This window comes from Tachypleus tridentatus, chromosome 1 (genome assembly GCF_004210375.1).
Source record: "Tachypleus tridentatus isolate NWPU-2018 chromosome 1, ASM421037v1, whole genome shotgun sequence".
Classification (NCBI taxonomy): domain Eukaryota; kingdom Metazoa; phylum Arthropoda; class Merostomata; order Xiphosura; family Limulidae; genus Tachypleus; species Tachypleus tridentatus.
Window position 1 is genome coordinate 45,620,424 of NC_134825.1, and position 12,848 is coordinate 45,633,271.

Here is a 12,848-nt window from a genome sequence, read left to right on the forward strand (position 1 = left end):
GATTGTAAAGTTATATCATACGAATGACATCTCATAACAAATACTCAAACATATTTAACTCTTAGAGAAAAGAATGTTATTTTTTACCTCAAGAACTCTCATTGTGGATTTGTTACCATATGCTTTGAAAATGCAAGGCAATAAAATCAAGAAACATTTGAAAATAGCCATGGTTAACCCAGAAGTTATTTTCATATTCACCTAAGTCCACAAAAACATTTGAATAATAATGTATTTTAAATTCAACATGAGTGTAGCACTGTACCTGTTACAGTTAATCTCATAAGCTATCACAAAACTAAAAGGTGAAGAAAATGAAGAGATTAAAGTGAAGAACACAATCATTAAGTTGAACATACCCACAGTTTGGATCCACTGTTTTTTCTTGTGTTTTAGCTGAATACAAGGCTTTGGGCTAGGTTAAATACAATAGTGAATATTATGAAAAATTCATAATTATCTATCCATGCTTTTATATAATTGTTTCCAAGTGTTGTATATCATACCCAAGCACGTATAAGCTATAGTTCCACACTTGAATATGTATAATAGAAATTACTATTGTTGTAATTTAAAATCGTGGGATGCCACAATTAATACTGCCACAAGATTATTAAAATTGTTCATTTAAAAAGGTGAACTAGGGATCTTCAAACACAGGAAAGGTAGTTTAAAGTACAGATGCAATTGAAAAAAAAGTAAACAAACAAGCTCCAAGTTTGAGACATAATGTTGACACTATTTCCTTATGCTACAAGTCCCTGTTTTGCCTCTTAAATTTTGCCTGGCATGGCCAGATGGTAAGGGTACTTGACTTATAATCATAGGGTTGCAGGTTTGGATCCCTGTCACACCAAACATATTCACCCTTTCAACCATGTTATGGTCAATCCCACTATTTACTTGTAAAAGAGCAGCCCAAGAGTTGGCAATGGGTGATGATGGCTAGCTGCTTTCCCTCTTGTCTTACATTGTTAACTTAGGGATGGCTAGCACAGATATCCCTCATGTAGCTTTGCACAAAATTCAAAAACAAACAAACAAACAAACCTCTCTTACATATTACAGACTTGAAACGTGGAGTCAAAATAGGGATTTATATCTTGAGGAAATAATGTCAACATTATGATTATGTCTCAAACCTTAAGTTTGTTTAATTTTTTTCATTTAATTTTTGCTTTAAGTTATTTTGTTTATGTATTACTTTGATCCCTATCCTCTATTTTAACTTAAAAAAATGAATGATGTTGTTTCTTTAGTTATTTTTAATGTTCATCATGGATGTAAATCTTTATAATAGCAATACTGTCTTATTTGAAACAGTTTAGTTAAGAAAATATGTAGTTGGTGTGTGATGCTCTCATGGAAAACAATAACAACCTTTGGATTGGTTTCATGCAGATTATATGGCAATTGTTCCTGATCAAATGTTATCATTGATAGTAGACTGCATGTATGATGTGACGTGGTAATATGTTATGTACATGTTTGTAAAGTATATACAGTAACTATATTTTTACCCTACAACTATATGAGGATTCTGTGAATACTGGATTCAATGGACTACTGAACAAAATAAAATGGTACATGGACTATACTTCATAACCAAATAAGTTTAATACATGCAGTGCATGTTTGTTAGTATATATATGTATATATACACACACACATGCAGGCTTTATATATTTTTATGTTATAAAGCCATATATATAGATAGTCATATGGATTTTTCAAGTTGTATAGATGTATGCACAGATATTCAATATAAATGTAAGACAATGGGTCATAATGTAATAGGATATGTATACAAACAAGAAATTTTTATATTTCTTATACTTATATTTCCCCACTCTTTCTTCTCCACTGGCCATAGTAGAGTGGTCACAATTTTGTCACAGCTAGCCAGATTTTCTCTTATAGCAACATTCTGCACACTATACAGGATTGAAAACATGTTAATTAACGATTTTGAACTAATTATATTAACATGTTTTCAATCCATTTCAGATGGAGCTTGGGTTTTGAGACTTCTATGACCCTCTTTTACTCTGAAGACCCTAAATTCTGGTGGGCACTTTATCTGAAACTAACTATTTTCTAAATAAAATATATAGCTACAAAACTTCTGCCTAACTTTTGCCTAGAATCACCATCATTTTTTCCATCTTCTTACACAATTCTTGCCACTCTTTACAATTAGCTTCAAGGATGACTACTCTATCTGCAGTATTTATAACATTCACAATTACACATTGTTGGCTCTAGTTTGACACTTACCATCAGTCTTCAGTGTGACTGCCCATCCAATACTAGAAATTGAGTTAGGTGTTATCTTTTAAACTAGGTTCAAAGATTTCTGTTGTGAAAGACAGTCTAGACATCTGTATAACATTTTAGATGTTTGCATAATGTTTTAGACATTTGTGTAACATGATCCAAATCAGACATGAAGTGGTAGAAAAAAAAAAGGACTCTTTCATGAGCGCTATACATAAACAAAGGATATGCATCATCAGTATAGTTGCCACAATAAATTAATAATCACTATGGTATATGTGTAATGTCTGCTATATAAACATTAAATTACATACACAGCCTGCATGCAACTAATTATGTATGAATGTAGTAGATGATGAAGCTCCATATAAACCACAGACTACAATGATGCATTTAGTAATATCATCCAGGTTTTAATCCACACTCACAGTAAACTGGCCATTGTCCATAATGTAAACACAATTCTTCTATCTTTTGTGGAGTGTAGCAGCTGATTTCTTACTTTCCCAGCTCCAGAAATTAATTATTAAAATGGAAGCTGGCCAATTTTAATAAGATTACAGTATTTTTAGTGTCAGTGTATAACAATTAATTATTGTTGTTTCTAGTTTACACAAGTTTTAGAGCCTTTATTTCTTTGCTGTCTATGTTAAGATTTATTCCTTACAAACTATTTACTGAATATGCTATATAATATGAATTCTAATACTTGTCTGTTGCCAACAGTTAAATCCAAATGCCATGATAACGAAGAAAGAAATCCAAATCTGAAAAGAAAACTTTGAGGAAAATTTTTTGAAAGAATAATGTTACAGAAAATTAACATTTGTAAATGATCACAAATAAAACTTATCAATACTAAATTGATAAAATTGTCGATGTCCAGTTCAGCTAAAAAAATATGCTCTTCATATTTCTTGGCATATTCTTGCAAGATTAATTCTACTTTTTATAAAGCACTTTGTATTTCTGAACGGCATCATTCCACTTTAAGTTCATATTGTTCTACTGTTTCCACGTACAGAGTTTCAGGGAAAAAAAGGTCTTCCATCACAAACTAATTTATAAATATATTACAAATCATCATTTTATAAATTATTTTGAACAGCTTTATAATAAGGCACTATTTATGATGTAAAACAGAAACAAATAATTTAAATGAAATATAATACTGTACATATAAGATCACCCCAATATTTCTTCTAGATAAATATCTTCCATGCAACAGCAATGTTATACACAAAGAGAAATATTCATAGCAATATTCTTCCTGAAAATGATATATGATTTTTTAAAGACTTCTTAGACAGTGTTGGATGTTGATAAATATAAAAGTTAACGAGATTGAACCTGGCCAAGAGCTAACCAACCATTCATATACCCTGATCTTGCAATGCAACCATACTAGTAGCAAATGATTTAGCTGGGCTATCCCAGTCCTTACATGCTTTTCATATCACAAACCATGATGGCAGTGATGATGCCTTTGCCTGAACACCATTTTGGGAGAAAGAAAAAGTATTTGCATTATGTGTAGAGTGTTGAGTCACTTCCTAGTAAACTGCATGTACCTTTCTGAGTAGAGATGTAAGCAAAGCCATTAGTTTTAGTTCAACACTTTAGATCTAGTAACCAGCCATTTGCAAGTTAAGATGGATGAAGAGAGAAGATCTAAGACTACTTTCAGCATGAGAGATGGCTTGTATCAGTTTCATATTATGCTATTTGGCTTGTGTATGGAGCTCACACTAAAGAGGCTGCATATTGATGTTATCTTAGTGTTTGGTTGCATATTTGAGTCTGTAGCTAAAAACCTGAAAGCGATATGTCAGCAGATAATTTTTTGTTTGTTTGTTTAAATAGTGTGAACACCCAGACTTATCACTGAGCCAGTGGAGAGAGGGACACAGTACTGAAAAGTGAAACAAGAAAAATGTGCATTCATGTACATGGAAGTGGATATTCTTGGTCACATTATCGATAGTGACAAATCTCAATGGATCAGGCAGACAATGAAAGATTTGCTCCAAATTGTGACCTACTGCCACTCAGTCAGAAGTCTGGTTTTCTCTGATTTTACATAATACTAATGAAATTTAGTCAACTTCTCATCAACACTATTATTGTATCTCATTAAAGTGACATGAACAAGAATTTCAGTTCACAAAGTATACCTTAAGTACAAACCATAGTGCTTGTATAATCGTGACAAAACTAAGTTCTTGTTAGATACCAATGTCAGAGTCACAGAAATCAGAGCTGTGTTATTGCAGTTGCTATATGAAGTAAAACATGAAATAATGTATATCAAACATATGCTTAAGGCTTTAGATTGCTGTTACAGTATGATAAATAAAAAATTCTTGCAGTTTTGATCTTTGTAACACACTACTGACATTACTCGTATCATAAAAAGTTCACTACTAGGGAGGGCCATGGATCATTCAAATTGTTGGTAAACTTTAAATGTCTGAAATGGACAGCTACATAACAGTGTTGCAAGAGTATGATCTAGTCTTTCATCATCATTCTTCAACAGGAAAATTCAAAAGTACTCTTTCATCAATGGTTAGACTATCCATTTCAATTAATGGATAGTGTCCATCCACTGATGAAAGAATACTTTTGCATTTTCCTGGCCCTGAACACCATGTAGAAGTTGGAACCATTTCCACCCTAGTAGCAACAAGTCACTAATGGGTAGATACTACAACTAATAGTTGAGCAACTAGAAGAAGGGCAACTGAAGAGTTGAGGTATTGCACTGACACTTCTTGCAGTGCAGCAAGATGAAGCCTGACCTCTAGTACAATAGTTTGATAAGAAACCAAAAGAAGAGACTGATGCACCAGATGATAATGCTGTCTTGTACCACTCCTAACATGCAAAGGAGGATGAAATATATGGGAATATTTATTTGGACTTATAAGTGACAGACAGCTCTGAAAGTCAGCTCCATTTCCAGTGATGGATTCCCAAGTGACATGACTGGGATTAGTCTAAATTTAAGCAGCTAGAACAGTTAATGAATGAAAAGGAGATACAACCTTTTTTTTTCAAACTATCAAGCTTATTATATGGTATGATGTATTCACTACATTATATGATTACCACTGGATTAACTAACATTATGACAATTGATATTTGCTTTTGGTATTATACATACGAGTAAAAATGAGTAGTCTTATATGTATGAGCATTAAATAATGTCATTCACATGTGTTGAATAATATAAATTAATCATTCAAAAGATAAGACCCCATGATATGAGGTTAACTATTATTACTTAACTGTAATGTGTTTTTTAAAGGTATAATACACTTATTATTTTTAATAATATTTTTGAAGAACATTTCAATTGAAATGTTTAGCACATAAAACATTTTCATGGGAGGATAAAAACAAGAAAAATCTCAATCTAAGTCTGACAGAAAACAATTTACACAGTGTTTTATAGTAATAGTAGTACAAGATACTTTGATTGGATCAAAGTTAAATATTCACTAATTGTTGAAATTATAAGTAGTAAGGAAAATTCATGAACAGTAGATTGGATATAATATTTAACATAAACTTGTTGTATCCAATGTTTTATTTCATCATGGTAGAATATTTTCAACTATACAAACTGAAATATTTCTTATGCACAGTTTCCAAATATGCTCTTAACATTACTTTGGAACAGGCTGCAGTTAAAATGAAGGAAGATGTAAGCTGATAGTGTAACTTTAGAGACAGAAAATAACAACTGTATGGTGTAACTTTATAAGGTGTGTCTAAATATTAATAAACTTGTACCTGATATTGGATTTTAATGACTAGAAGTTGTTATTAATACTTGCACATTAGCTAATCTAAGTCTGTTCATGTGTCTAAGGATCAGTTTTACAATCACAACCTCATTCTTTCCTAACTGCACCAGGTTTCTGTTTACATAAAAATAAGATGATAGTGGAGAGAATGCATAACAATAAAATGATAAGCTTTGCTGGCCAACGTCTTTGAAGTGATAACACATGAAGCATAGGTTTTGGTGAAGCAGAGACTCAATGAAACCTCTGGGGTTCCAGGAGTACAGAAATGTTAGGGATATATTTCTCTTGTTAGTACAGGTGTGATTGTATGTGAAGCCTATATAAATATTGCTAGACAAAGGGAATTGTTTTAACACTTCTTCTTTAATGGTAATTTTAGAAAGGAATATAATTTGACCCAGATAAACATGACACACTTTACAACCTAAACACCTAGCTAACTTTCTGTTGAATTAGTAGTTACCTGACCTTATATGTTCAATGATGATCTTTGCTATTTGATATCAAATTCTTCATCTTCATCTGTTTTTGTAGTGTGTGCCAAAATCTCAAAGATATTTAAAATGTATAATGGAAAGCCAAAACAACAAACATGAGTACACTCATGATTTCCTGTTCTGCAAGGATCTGCACTTTGTCACTAACACTTAGAAATGACCTTGATAAATTTCATGGATGAAGATACATTGCCAACTGATGCATCTTGCATCAGAGCTCTAGCAAAGTCGGATTTAAGCTTAACTTTGATGTTTCCTGAAGATTAGCAATCCCAGACCACTGTAGCCTCAGAGAAATGGCTACAGACCACCACCATCTCTAAACCAAATGTCTACAAATGGATCTGCCACAATTTTTGATTCCATCATCGTTTCCGATAAAGCAAGAGCTAAGATGGATGTTGAAGCACCAGAAGCCTTTCCTTTGGTGTCTCATCAAGGGAGGTCTTACTACAATTAAAAAAGTCACCAAATGTGTACTCACCTTCAGCAAAATTATAAAACACAGAAGCCCCCAAAAATATTTCTGGAGACAAGAGTTATCTTACAAGACTGCTAGACATCAAGAATGGAATAATAACATCTGTCAATATTGTGATAAAGAATTCAATGGTTTCCACTACTAAGGAAAAAACATCATCATCAGGAGTATACCTGCTGTTAAACCCTCACCACTGCTACTTCATTGTCATTATGACTGACAAGGATATTCATGGTTAACAAGGGAACCTTTACTTCAACAGTCAGCCCAACACCAATCATGATTCTACAAACCACTACTGAGATGAAGTGAAGAGCTTTAAAACCAGCAATGATCAAACCACCATGAAATATCTAAGTGATGGATGATGTCAACCTGCTTTTGTACTGATCCACTACCATGATCATTAACCTCAATGTGCAGCAGGTCCAACTACTAAAGTAGAACTGCCAGGAGGTGGTTGCCAAATGGATCAAGGCCTACACCATATACAACAAGTAAGAGGGCTAGCTAAGCCAACACTCAATGCAATCTTTGTGGTTAGAAGAAGAAGTGTGCCACTTAAAGATAAAACTTGTCCACCAAACTGGTGCTTTAGAGATTTGCTGTTAAGCTCCTGAGGGTGTCAAACCTTGTTACTACTGTTAAAGTAGATTTACATGTTGTATATATTTCAATGCCAATTATTTCATTCTCATACTTATATTTTTATGTTTGATAAGTGTTTTATTTGATGTTGTTGTTTATTTACATTATAAAGAGGGAGGTACTAAAATGTCAGGAACTGAGTATCATAGTTAAAAGGTAATTTTATGTTTTATAATTTTAGATGTGCATTTTTTAAATATAAATTTAAAGCTTTATTTCATTTCATTTAGTTGAAGTAATTTTCAAAATGTTTATTTCTTTCTATTGTGAATAAATTTTATTGTATTTTAAGGTTTTTTTTCAATTTTGACCAAAACTACAAGAGGGCTATCTACACTAGCTATCTCTAATTTAACAGTGTAGCACTAGAGGGAAGGGAGCTAGTCATCACCATCCCATAATAACATTCCCACAGCTGAAAGGATGAGTATGTTTGGTATGACAGGGATTCAAACCAGCAATGCTCAGAATATGAGTTGAGTGCCCTAGCCACCCCCTTGGTGGACTCAGCAGATAGCCTGATGTGGCTTTGCTATAAGAAAAAAAAACAACACACACACACATCCTAACCACCTAGCCATGTTGGGTCATATTTTAAGATTTATTGTGAAATGATGTCACACAGTTTTTCATTGATGTTTTCTAGTATGTTGTAAAAGTAATGTCATTCAATGATAAAAAGTAATTTGTCATGTGAATCTGTAATATTTAGGTTAAGTATTTATTTTGTATTTATTCCTCAAGGTGAATTCCTGTACGTGTTGAAGGGACCTCCCAAGGAAGGTTCTGTATTTTGAGTTTACCTCCTATGGGACCTGAATATTCACCCACATGTTTGATGTGCATGGCAACCCATGAAGGGGAGGAATGAATCCTGGTGGATGAGAAATCCAAACTTAATATACAGTTTTAGCCTTGAATTCCTGTAGATGGGTGGCCTTGTGGTTACCCCCCAGGGTTACTTGGCTGGTCTTGTTAAACCAGGGACAACTAAGCACTAATGTTGGTGATTTTCAACAGGTGTTGTGGACATCAAGTCTGATGCTGGTGTTTGAATATAATGCTCACAAAACCCTGGCTATGCTGTAGTATCCTAGTTTGGCATTGTAGTGAGTCCCCTCCTAGAGCTCCATCATGGAAGGAGTCAGAGAGTACTGAATCTCTCTCTGTATACTTATGGATCTTCAAATCAAAATAAAAAGAGAATAATAAAAAATCAGCTCATTGGTAAACAACCATGTCTTAAAGACTCTGAATAACAGTCTGAATTTCCTTTTACACCTGTACCTCATTTTCTCACACTACATTCTTTGCCAGAAGAATCATTAGTGTAAATGTATCCCTTTTCCATTCAGAATGGATTAGAGGGCTTGCTGATTCTCCCAAATCCATCAAGAAGTTATACTGTCCTTGGGTTGTACCATAAGATCTTGTTGCTCTCATTAAATAGTTCTCATCTCCCTTTCTAATCCTGGGAGACTCTCATGGACACAATCCCCTTTGGGGTTGGTGCTGATAATGATAGAAGGGGTCATTCTGTAGAGGGTATGCTCTTGGATACAACCCTTTTCTAAAACTTTCAAAAAATTTTAATACATACACAAACATTATCCAAAATTTACAGAAAAAACTACTGAAAGCCATGTTGAACACAAAATACAAAGAACTACATGACTTACAAAAACAAAAAATGAATCTAGACCATCAACTGGCATGCTGCATTAAACCAGAGATTTACGGACTTATACAACGAAACATAAACCAAATCAATACTAAAACGACAGAGACAAAAGATCTGCCACAACAAAAAAACTAGAAAACTAAGATGCAAACAACAGAAAAGACACCAAAACGACAAACCGTTGACTAACCTCATAATTAACAGATCCGACCGTCAATTAAACACAGACGAGATACATCTACTTAACAAAGGACTCAACTTCGCTATAGCACCTAGGCACATTCCAACCATAGAAATCAAAACATGTTTAGAAGATCTAGCCAGAGACTTGTGATACTTTCTACAGAGAACAAAAACAAGGAAACAACCAAAACAACCAACAGAAAGAAGACAACTTAGATAATTTTATTGACATCCAACAGCCAACCTTCCCAGGTAAAATTACACATTTATATTTTCCAGAACACCTAAAACAACATCTTAAACGATTTTTCAAAGAATTTTCTCACAAAACCATCAACATAATTTCACAAAACAGAAAACTGAAAACAACCTTACAAAATAGACATTAATTGCATAAAAAACCTAAAACAAGACAAAACATAAAAATTCTAAAAGCAGATAAAGGTAACGCTATAGTCATAATGAACACGAATGAATACATCCAAAAAATGAATAACATCCTATCAGACACGAACAAATTTAAACCAATACACACAAATCCAACAAAGACACACGAGACGCAACTGAACAAATTACTACTACAAATGAAAAAAAGCCAACACAATTTCACAAACACTTTATTCCTACCTACGTAAAACCGACTCACGCACACCACAAATATACGGCATCCCCAAACCTCATAAACCAGATTGTCCATTACGACCAATAATGTCCACATATGAATCGTTTAATTACAACCTTGGTAAATACATAGCATGGGCATTCTCCAAATATGTAACATCAGCCAGCTCATTTATCAAAGACTCTTTTAATTTCAAGTCTAATCTAAATCAACTTAATCATAAAGCCTTAATGGCCAGTTTCGATGTTATATCCCTCTTTACAGAAGTTCCAACCACTGAAGCCTGCAAGATAGCCTTAGAACTCTATATCCGAGACCCTAACCCAACTATAGAAATTCCCAGTAACCAGTTAGCAACCCTCATAGAATTCACCACGATAAAGACAAACTTCATGTTCAACAACCAAAACTATATACAAACAAACGGCCTAAGCATGGGCAACCCAGTATCACCAGTTCTAGCCAATATTTTTATGACACAAGTTGAAACACAAGCAATTAACACAGCATTACATCCACCACTATACTGGTATAGATATGTAGATGACACGGTTGCGGGATTCAAATCTACAGAACACATACTTAATTTTTCAATCACATTAACTCTATACATCCCAACATCAACTTCACATGTTAACAGGAAGAAAACAATCAAATATCATTTCTTAACCTCAAAATTACAAGAACTGATACACAATTCCAAACAGAAATCCACCGAAAATCACCCATACTGGACTATACATTCCTTGGGACTCAGCACATGAAATAAAACAAAACTCAACATACTAAGAAACCAAATAAACACAGCCATAAAACTATGCTCACCAGATAAAATTAACGATGAATTAGACAAAATAAAACAATACTTCACCAACATCAATAAGTTTCCTCCACAAACCGTAGAAAACATTATACGCACACACCTAGACAGAAAGCAAAATCAACCAACTAAAGTAAATACAGCTCAAGAATCAAAACCACGAAACCATATACTGCTGTATACCATATATTCCCGACATCAGCAAACAAATAACCAACATTTGGCAAAATTAGTAACAAAATATGACATTCCAATTAATACCAAATTTATTCAAAACCCGGCACAAAACTGAGGTCTATACTATGTAAAAACTACACTGACAAACACCACACCAACATTATTTATAAAATACAATGTGATAACTGCCACGACTTCTATATTGGAGAAACAAGTAGAAAATGGAAACCAGATTCAAAGAACATAAAGTCACCTTCACACGTTTTCGAACACTGCAAGTCAAATAAACACAACATTACCATAGAAAACACTCAAATACTAAATAAAGAAACAAACATAAACAAACGTAAAATTAAAGAAGCCTTACTTATACAACAACTTAAACCCAAAATAAACCAATATAAAGGAACGCCTTTATACCTATATTAATATAATAAATAATATTATATATTCAAACATCTAATACCGCCCTCTACATTTCGACACACAGTTACACAACCCCTTTCAAACATGTGGTCAGCTTCCGGTCAGTTACCTCTTTCTTTGTGAACCTGACGATGACCGAAGAAGGTCGAAACGTTGTTCGCTCTTCTATGTAAAGTGTTTTCTCAGCCCAAACGAGCCGTTTTTGCATATAAACCCTTTTCTCATCAATGCTGGTTCATGTACTTCATACACCAAGTAAGTCTTTTACTGGCATTGATCCATCTATCTGCTTTCCTTCACCTTTCTCTCACTTTTTTAAATGGTTGATAGTGACCCACAGGGCAGTGATCATTTTCATATTGTTTTGAGTGAGATTAGTTGTGGCTGATGCCACCCATCCCATTTGTCTTGGTTGGAGTTGGCTCAAGCCAACTGGCCCTCTTGCTCTCTTGAATTTGATCCTGCCATCATCTGTCTGCCATTGATAACCAACTGTGTGATAGCAGTGAGTGACTATATTGTCTCCCTTTCTCTAGGCATGGGAAGGATGAAGGATCCCAAGATTCCTTCTAACTATCATTCAATTGCTTTGACTAGCTGTCTCTGTAAGGTCTTGGAGGTGGATGGCTAGTGCTCCTCTTGCTTGGTTCCTTGAATCAAACACCCTCTTCTGACTCGTCCAGTGTGGGTTCCATCAACAGTGTTCCACCACTGTAGAGCACCTGATTTGACTTGAAATGTCAATCAGAGAAGCCCATCTCAAAAGAGCAATCTTGTTTCCATGTTCTTTGACTTTGAGAAGACTTATGACATAGTGTTAAGGTATTGCATTTTGTGGACCTCCAATCCTATGGGTTGCATGGCCATTTATCCATTTTTATTTGGAATATTTTATGGACAGATGATTCCAAGCCTGTATGGATTTGACACCTTCCTGTTCTTTTCCACAGAAACTTGGAGTATCATGATTAATGCTATCACTACACAATTTCCTCCTACTGTTGCAAAAAGACTCTTTATCCATGATTTCCACATCATGTGTCAGTCATTAAAAATGAGGTTTATTTAGTGGCATCTTCCGTGTGCCCTAAATCAGTTGATGAAGGGGAACATGGCAAATGGTTTTATTTTTTCTTACTCCAAAATTGTTTACATGCACTTTTACCACCAGTGGGGGTATACATCCTAATCCCAAGTTTCTTCTCAGTAATGTTGTTCTTC

General features: G+C 34.1%; 1 long non-coding RNA gene across 2 annotated transcripts in view; it reads right to left on the reverse strand.

The window, feature by feature from the left end:
- Positions 1–12,848, reverse strand: part of LOC143247384 (uncharacterized) — a 49,024-nt gene that overhangs the window by 7,451 nt on the left and 28,725 nt on the right. The gene's annotated exons all lie outside the window — the stretch shown is intronic.